The sequence below is a fragment of the Magallana gigas genome, chromosome 5 (genome assembly GCF_963853765.1).
Source record: "Magallana gigas chromosome 5, xbMagGiga1.1, whole genome shotgun sequence".
Classification (NCBI taxonomy): domain Eukaryota; kingdom Metazoa; phylum Mollusca; class Bivalvia; order Ostreida; family Ostreidae; genus Magallana; species Magallana gigas.
In genome coordinates, this window is record NC_088857.1 from 2,857,395 (window position 1) to 2,867,499 (window position 10,105).

The 10,105-nt window shown below is 34.2% G+C and overlaps 1 pseudogene; it reads right to left on the reverse strand.

The window, feature by feature from the left end:
• Nucleotides 1-6,002: 6,002 nt before the first annotated feature.
• LOC136275762 (uncharacterized) lies at nucleotides 6,003-9,810 on the reverse strand (annotated as a pseudogene).
• Nucleotides 9,811-10,105: the final 295 nt, after the last annotated feature.

Here is a 10,105-nt window from a genome sequence, read left to right on the forward strand (position 1 = left end):
TGTTCTTGTTTATATTGCAGTTTGTTTTCCTGCCACCTTTTGCATTCAATAAATATGGAAATGTCTTCCAAGTCTACTTGGTCACATTTAGCTTTATACCGCCCTGAACCGTCGATTGAATGTCCGAACGGGAGTAATACGCGAGCCCTGTATATCGCACAATATAAAAGGTGATACATATCGACACTTTTGCTTATATATCTCCTTTTTTTTAGGTAGACAAACATTTCAAAAGTTATTTACAGGTCATGATAACATACAAAACAACATACAATGCATAGCTTCAATGGAATGCCTTGGTGAAATTGGTTAGCACACTTCATGCTTCAGAAGTTTATTATGGCATTTGAAGAGGTCCAGGTTCAAATCCTGGGGGTATTCCGCTTTACTTAGTGTATGTCAAGCCCCCGATATGGCTGATAAGTTAGTTATGATGTCCATGTGCATTGCTGTTCAGTATAGTTTGTTGTGTGTTTTAATCTTAGACAGAGGAAAATTTATCCACCAATGTCAGGAAAAGTTGCCCTCATTCATGCATATGGAACATTCATACACTAGTACATGTAACAGCAGAAAGAGATGCAAAGGGACACTCAAGGGGAAGACCTACGGCCAAGCATCAAAAAAAGCCCCAGTGGTAGGACAAGTTGTAACATATTTTGATATTAAATACCTCATATACAGTAATACTGATAGAAACACTAACACATGTAAGTTCTTGCACTTGTGTTTCTTTGAGCACTGCAGCAAATTAATATAGCAGAGTTTTTCTGTTTCATTACAATACACAGGAGGAAATACACAATCATTTCCATCCATGTCAGGAAAAGATGTCCTCGTTTATGCATGTCGAACATTCCTACACGTCAAGTAACAGCAGAAAGAGATGTAGAGGGACACCTACCCGAAAAACCCCCGTTCAAGCTTCCAAAAACGCCCCAAATTTAGGATGATTTGCTATATTAATATATTTAAATTTTAAATACTGCATGTATATACTTAGTTATGTATGAATCAATATATATATATATATATATATATATATATATATATATATATATATATATATATATATATATATATATATAAATTTCCTGCACTTGTGAAAGAAAAGAAAATAGGACAAACCCAATTAGGATTCTTATCAGGGCAACTTGAATCTCTAGTCAGGTGTTCTTCTTTCTGTAGAATAAACTGTGGTATAATGATTTAAAGTATTCACTTAGCCACAGAACGAATATCGCAATGTTCATTAGGTTCTCTTTCAAATAGTCTTCCAGATGTAATGATAAAGAGAAAAATTATCTGGCCAGTTATATGCAGGAAAAAGTTCCTGATTACCCTATTTCCAATGAATATTGGAAAAACTGTGCTCAAGATATGAATGCAGACTTTGGCACAAACCGAACTGGTGAGGTTGTAAAATAAATGAAAGTACTGTGTTAAAAACATGATTAAAAGGTTTCAAAATATAAGAGCTAAAGAAACATTAACCAAATCCCGATCCTGATAATGAATAACAATTTGTTGTAAGAGATTCTTTATTACAGTTAAAATCTTAAAATTTACAAATGTATTGTGAAAAAGGACTACTGGAAATTCATAAGAGGCAGTTCCAGAAATTGATTCCCTACTGTTGCTCTCTTAAAGTTTTTTTTTTATTAACATATTCTTATGAATGCAATTTATAATGACAGGTGCTTCTTGTAAAAGTTTTTACCGGAGATTCATTGCCTCGGACACCTTACATACCAGTATATCTGAAGTCGAGAAAGAAATTTTGGCTAAACCAATAGAGCAGGAAATTGACCGATGCTGTCAAACTGATCTTTCATTTCCAGTTATGAGGTTTTTTTTCCATGTTGTATGTGTTGCAAACAGTATAAAGTTAGGTTGTTCAGTTGGGTTGATAATTACTTGTATTGAGACATAGTGCATTTAAATAACCTTAATAGGTTGGCTGTAAAATAAACAAAAACATGTACATGTAATATTGAATTAAGCAGTGAACACTCCATTGGTGAATTTGCAGTTTTTAGAAATAAATGAAATTGCTTCCATTTAAAGATGAGTGATATGCCCCTATTATCTTTTGAACTTGACTGTTTTAGAACTACTTCTACCCGACCAGCTGAAGTTATTGCTGACTGTGATCATTTGTCGGAGGAAGGGACTACACCACAAAGACTTTTAAAATGTGCTTTAAACCAGACAAGACCCTTAGAAACATATATCTACTCAGACTTTCAAGGGAAAGAAATTCTTAACCTCATCACCCTACTTTTTTGTAGTTGTAATGTATTAGACATTTGTAGGGCAATCCTTGAAGTAAAAGCATTTAAAATGTGCTTATGGAAACTCTTCTTAGCAGAAATTCATGAAAATACCAAATATAATTATGTGTATCAAAGGACACAGTTATTTAAGTCAAATTGATTTTGAAGCTTTGAGGAGTTTTCAGTGGGAAGAAATTATTGAAGAAATGTATGTTCAGCAGAGGCAGCTTCTCCAGGTCTTGCTGAATGTTTGTACAAGCACTAACAAATCTGAGGATGATGAACACTACATGCATGTGGTAAAAGAAGTAGGACTGATGTATGGCATTCTCATGAAGAGGAGATGTAATTCCCTTTCAAGAGTGCAACGAGTAGTGTCCATCTCCCTGGCTGATGAACGAGTACACCAGAAGGTAAAGAAATTTACATATGAATACTTGTTATTGTTGAAAGTTCTTATGTTTAATTAACTACTGTTGAAAATTCTTATTTTCACAATTTTTGAAATATTGTTTAAAGTTTTCAAGTTTGACAATTATTGCTTATTTTTTCATATTTTGCTTATTCTATTCTTTCCAATAGTTATTTTTATGCACTGAGCAGAATTGATATATTTTATTTACATTTTAAATACTTCTCAGACAAACCCTGCTGATGTTTATCCTGTTCTTTCAAAGATCCATTCAATCATTTACTGTGCATTCTTTGTACTAAATGATGAGTATGCCTTTATATGATGAAATTGGATCTTGGTTACTAATTATATGTTTTGCATTAAGTTTTATTTCTGTTGAGTTTTAAAGCAAAAGCTGGTAAGAAGACTAAGGTAAGATAAGTTTTACTTTCAATCTTGATGGCAATTTGAATGCAAGTAATTAATGTAAATAAGTACTAAATTAAAAATAAAAGTATATGTATTTTATGATGCCCCATCAAAAATGATATTTACTTGTATGGAAACAGACTAAAACTAACTAAAAATAAAAAAGTGAGCGTCCTCTTTCCTTTCTTTTTTAAGGTGTATGACAGATTGCAACCACTAGGGATTACAACATCCCACTGTGTCATGCCTCGAACACAAAACAGATTGGAGGACACTTTAACTCGCAACTTATCAATGCTGTCCAGGAAGGCCGGAAATTTCGATTCATTGGAGATAATGTGAACTTTATGATTGATGTTAGTCATCAAAGAGAAACAATGAAGTCACATATGGAACACTGGTTTGCATCCATGGCCATTATTCAGCACAGCAACTTCAGCCTACTTTCTACTGCAAAACCACAAGTGCCATTGTTGGAGCTAGAACAAAATACTTTTTTACCTCAAGAAAAAGACTGGGAGAATATTAAAAACTGCTACATTGTTGTAATTCTTGAAATTCTTTGTAAATTCTGCAAGTATTTCAAGAATTTTAAATCTGTCAAAGAGACCATTAAACAAAAACTCAGACCAGATGACTACGACATCTCTAAAGTCCATACAAGTGTTCCATTACCAGTTCTGCCAAAGAATGAACAGAAGTACTCCGATGTAATAGAAATCTTGGACTTTTATGAGAATGTTGTGGAAAATGTGTGTGGAGGAAACAACATTTTGATCCATATAGGGGGGGGGGTCAGCTTACAAGAGAGAGGTTCTCTGGTGCAAAGAGACTCCGTGCAGCATCCATCACACCAAAGGATAGATTCGAACATCTTACTCCAATTACATTTGAATTTTTCCATTTGCAGATGTCAGTATTAACTCTTTTCTACAAACTTCTCTACAGAAAAAGTGGTACTGCTTTAGGAACACTAAATGCGGAGAAAATCACATTGGGAAGGACCAAAGCAAATGGAGACGATGTAAAACATCATTACAATGATTGTCAAGAACTCGCAGATTCCTTCGTTTCAGGTTATGTAGTTAATGCTGTTATGCATTTCTATGAAATGGAAACGATCAACTCGCAACCTAACCATGCATTTGCAGCATTGGATATTTCCTCTGCAACAGAGGAAGAAAAAGAGAAAGTTATTGCAAGTTCTTTAGGAGAGTTCATAGATACTCTCATACTGAATGAAGCTAAAGCTAACCTTGCAGAGCCAATGAACTTTTACCAACAAGTTACATATGTGCTTCCTGATGGAGGAAAATTGATATTGAATGTTCCAGTTACTGTTGATAGGTGTGTTTCAGAAAGTAGAAATGACTCCGTGTTAGGTTATGGAAAAACTGTTTTAGAAATTGGCCTTTTATATCAGTGTTTAAATCTAAATATCAAGATGCCCAATCGAGAAATTGTCTTATCACTTATGTAATACCATGCGTGTTTTAAAAGGGAACAATAACCGATCCAAGTATGCTTTAGAAATATTAAGATTCCTTTTCTTGCAAACTTCCCTGCTGGACCTAAAGACTGCTAAAGAAACATTCTATGGACTCTTTGTTAACCAGAAAGGCAAAGCAGACACAAACATTCCAGCTGATCTACACACGGAACACTTTGTGAAAGAGATAAAAGAGCATCTGAAGTCTCTTCATGCAAATAAGACAGAGTCATCAGTGCAGTCTCGATCGTCTGCCATAGCAGGAATGAGACAAATATCAGCAAATTATGATAAAACACTACAAGTACTTTACAGAGCTAAACGACATAGCACCTTCCTCAGAAGAGGATGAGCTCAATATCATTCATAGGCTATTGCGTGTCAGGCCTTTTGAAAATAATGATGGTCGTAGTCTTCAGTACTATACAAAACCACTTACAAGTCCCCTTGCAAATATCAACTTTGTACACTTGCAAGAAAGGATCAGGGGTCATCAATACGAGATTATCAATGACTTTGGCATCTAATCTGGTAAGTGAATTATAATTCAAAATATAGCCAACTCACTTTTTTAGGTCACCACACAAAAATAAAGACAACTGCTTTTTTTATCATTACAAGTACTTTAATTATGTGCTGGAAAGCAAAAATGATTGAAAGGCATTATAATGACACACTTCATTTGATAATGGTACATAAATGTTCTGCATGTGCTTGATTCAAACCCAAATCTTGAATGAAACTGTCTGTTTCCACATATCTTGAATAATTGTGGATGACTGATTCTATTTGGTAAGGGGATATCTCCAAGTTATTTAATATGTTGTAATCCGACATTGATTGACGGATTGAAGATTTTAGCTCTTGCTTTAGAGGTAAAACTGAATACCATTCATTTAAGATTGGATTACAAATGTTACAGCACAAAGTTGCTTTATTTTCACTCTCATTGGTGTCATCCATAAATCCACTGTAATCATTAAGGATTTTTCTCCTACAAGTTTATTCATTTCGGCAGAATGACTTCATTGTCTTGTTCATTTCAGGCCTACCTACATCACTGTTGTTGAAAAACAAAATTGCTGTTGCCTGTTTCCCTGTTCTTCCTGTTCTACCCACTTGCTGAATATAAGCTGTTGGAAGAAAATCTTGTTCGATTACTGTGATACTATAAGTTTTATCAGGCCAAAAAAAAAAATGTGTGTTTCCTATTTCATGAAATTTTAAAATAGGGTAGGTAGGTCGATTTTTTTTTTTTTTTTTTAATTTTTTTTTTTTTAATGACGATTAATTCATATATGAATATGGAGAGAGATAGAGAGAGAGAGAGAGAGAGTATCTGGCTACAAGTTCTTTTAATAATAATACAAGTATTCTGACAACAACAAAACTCAATAAATTGAATAAACATGAGTTTAATATTTTAGCAATGAATACGGTAATTGTTAAATTTAATAAACAGTTGTAAAACAGTTGTTATTTTCATAGAATAGTTGTCCTTATTTTAATGAGAACTTGAATGAAATTCATGAACAATGATTAGTTTTTCTTTCCATAGGGGCGCTGGATAAATGGCACCCTTCCATTTCCTTCACATGTTTTGCATAGCGGTAATACAGTTTTGTACTGTTTTTTTAATTCTGCATTTGTATCGGCTTCTGGTTCAGCACAAACAGAGCAGATATCTACTTGGCCTAAGCCGCTTCCATAATAGGCTAATTCAACATGTGAGTCGCAGTTAATATTAAGTCTGCTCATAACTTTTTTAGACATTGAGTTGGTGGGTGGCAATAAAGGACTTCCACGTGTATTCATATTCACTGATTGAAATAGTGAAAGACATTATTTGCCTCTCTGTCAGTTTGTGATGACTGTACACTACACGTGGCTTTCTACACTCAACACATTCAACTATAGCTCTTGCATTTTGTGTAATGCAAAGGTGCGCATCAGGAGTTGGTACTTCAAATTCCTCTTCTTCAAAAATATCATTCACAGGATTTGACGTGGTTACAATCACAGTAGCTCTAAGGTTCAGTTTCTTTTCTTTGATCGGTTTTGCTTTTAAAGAAGGTCTGTCTGATTCATTTGTTTCTGTTCCTTTGACTTCATTGTAGGATTTGTAATGATCTTTAGTCTCATTTAGAACTGGATCAGGTAACCACTGCATTTGCTCATCTCTCAAGCGTGGAGGAAGACAACAGTTCTCATCTCTGCATTTTCTTATTTGAAACGTGTATTGTCTACTTCTACAATGAGTTTCAATCCACTTCTGATAACTCTCAACTTTACTTGTATGCACTTTTTGTAATTTTTTCAAATCAAGATTTGGGAAAAGTTCTCTAAGATGGCACTTCAAAATATCAATTTCTTGGTCACTAACTGGATCTAGGGCCTTTACTGGATCATCTTTTAACTTCAATCTCAAGAAACGGTTACGGAGCACTGATGCAACTGGCTCAACTGATTCTATCCATGCAGTGTTTACTTCTGGAGTCTTCTCAGCAAGATTTCTTACATCTGCCATACTGTTGCAGCTTTTCAGAACTTTATTCATTTTTTCTGTTGACTCTTTACGTTCTAATGCTACATTTTGCAGAGCCAAGTTTAGAATGCTCATAACTCTCTCAGCAGGGTTAACATAACTGTGACCGGGTGCACATCTTGCCAATATCATCATGTCAAGATTCATTTCCTTAAATACACAAATTGAAGCACGCTGAACACTTTCAAGTGTATTTCTCTGATCAGTTCCACCATCTGTGAATTTAAGCAATGTATAAGGAAAATGTCCCTGTTGTTCAAAGGCTTTTATAATGGAAACTGCATGACGAAACGGAGATGACATTTGAAAAACAAAAGCATTAACTGTCACTGTTACTTGACCACGGACAAATGAGTCATTAATGCTACCAGGAATTTTACAGTGCAAAATAACTGAGGGGGTCAAGGATGCTTTAGTCATGTCATGATCTAAAGATACTAAAGTGGAACTTGATGGCACTATGGTTATCTTCCCCCTCACACCTGTTGAAACTGGACTTCCAGGTTCTCCAATACTCACTTTTGCCTTATCGTCACAGAACAATAAAGCACAATGCTCTCTCATCTCAATTGCCATCTCTTTAAGATATCTGAATTGTGCATTGCAATAGTGATCATCTGGATGGTCAATGCGAAGCTGTCTTCTTTGCACTTTATACTGCACATCAATCTTTCCTGTAAAGTTCAATGCAGACCTTGCATAAGGGTTCCTAGGGGCAAATTGTAACCTCACCAAGCTTTTTGATGGAATATCAGTGCCCTCTGGACAAGATTTGGCTGTTTTCTCAACCATTTCTTCCAATGAGATAAATTCTGATAAATGTGCTGCCCCATGCCGTCTATCGTCTGCAGCTGTAATCTTTTCTACCTCTTTTGATAAGGTTTCAAAGAAACATCAAATTTGTTGTTTGGTGTTCCTGGGTTGAGCACTCTTAAATCAGGAATGAGGTCATTCTGACCAAGAAAAATAAGTCTAAGTCTCTCTTGGGTTACAGGGTGTTCTGCTGCAGAAAAATCCAATGCCAGCTCTTGATAAATGAGATTTGCAACAGATGGTAATACAGAAGCAACATTTTTCAGTTTTTCTTTAAACAATCGTCTCTGAGCTCGTGTATGATATTCTTTCAAATTTGGTCTGACAGTTTGTAGTAATCGAGCACCTTGTGTTTGATCTATTTTGATTGGAAACTTGGACTATACAGACTGTTGAGACTGACGATCCACCAGGACTAAAACGAATGATATCAACAGGACATTTCAACTGAAGATCTTGAAAATAGCGGAATCGCTCCAAGTTACTTTCAAAAGGCTTATCCAAATGTTTGTATTCGTCAAAAACCACTGGTGCCATAATTCCAGCACTGGTTACAGCTTCATTTATGTCCACATATTTCTCTCTAATTTGACCTGACAAATTACCATATCTGTGTTCAATGGTGGCTTCTTTGTCAATGGTCCGAACAGGATACAACTTACTCTGATTTTCCTGGGCAGTTTTATTCTGAACAACTAGATATTCTTTGTAAGCAGTAAAACATTCTGCTAACTGCTTAATATCTTCTGCACCTTGTTTCCAAGAGACTGAACTATTGACCACAGGCTTCATCAGTAAAGAATATAGAGCCTGGGCATGGCTATCAAGAAGTGATGCAGACAATGGACAGGATTTTAGTTTTTTCCTTTTTACTTCGTTATATCCATCGTAGTCATTAAAGATATTTGGAACTGGCAGTAGAGTTTGTTTCCTTAGTGAGGCATCATTTATTGTTTGATGATGATTAGTGACGTACCACAATGCATTGCAGAGAACCTGAAATAAGTAAAACACATGAATAATTTTATATACTAGGGCCTTAAATATAAATTTTTATTGAGTCTGATACTGGTATATGAATCAAACAGGGTACAAATCTTATTATAAACAAATCACAGAATCTTATCGGTGCTGCTTGATATAAATATTATAGTTTGTGCAAGGTATAAATTAAGGCAACACTAATGTTTTTACAAAAATGGAAAATATATAATATACTATATTCTATACTAGAGGAGAACATTAAGTATAAATAGAATTGAAAGTGGATATCACCAGAACGCCATGTTAAATAAAAGGTGTATAAGCTGGATACAGTATCAAGACAAGACCACAGAACTACAAGTGTTATAAATTATACTAGTTTGTAGGTTAATATTAAGCAAGCATCTATTATTTGTACATGTTATAGTTTTGACGTGCTGCAGTGCATAGCATACTAGTGTAAGTAAGAGCTATATATATATATATATATATATATATATATATATATATATATATATATCATGTATACCTTTTTTCCTGCTCTAATATTAAAAGTAAAAGTAAAATATAACTTATATGGTATGGGAAAAACATTTAAAAAACTTTTTGGCATTGGAATACCGAGTAACACATTTATTTTATACAGAATGACAATTAAAAACACAGTGTATTTGACTTTAAACTATCAGACCTAAGAATCCTTGTTTGTCATGTTAAAACTGTTTTGTTTTCTAAAATTTGAAAGTTAATAACATATTAAGCATAAAGACCTGTACAAAGTATGATCCATCTTGTTCACAGGAAGCTCTTGGAAAATCTAGGTTTCTTGAATTGAAAAAGTTTTCAACCAGCTTATTATAAATTTCATCCTTTCTACTGATGCCATTTTTAACACCGCAACTGAAAAAAGATACATAAACATTCTTTAGGCCTTGTAAATCTTGAGTACACACCATTGAGACATTAATTATTGTTATTAATGATATTAAAGCAATACAGAGACAGTTTAAAACCAGCCAAAAAAGGATGGACAGATTGACATATATCTGTCAGGCTTCAGACACACACATTTTATTCAAACTTCAATTTCTAAATTGAACACCATTTGTTCAGTATAAATAATAAAAATGTTTAAAATCAACTGTACCATTCATATTCAATTACTTAATTTGGAA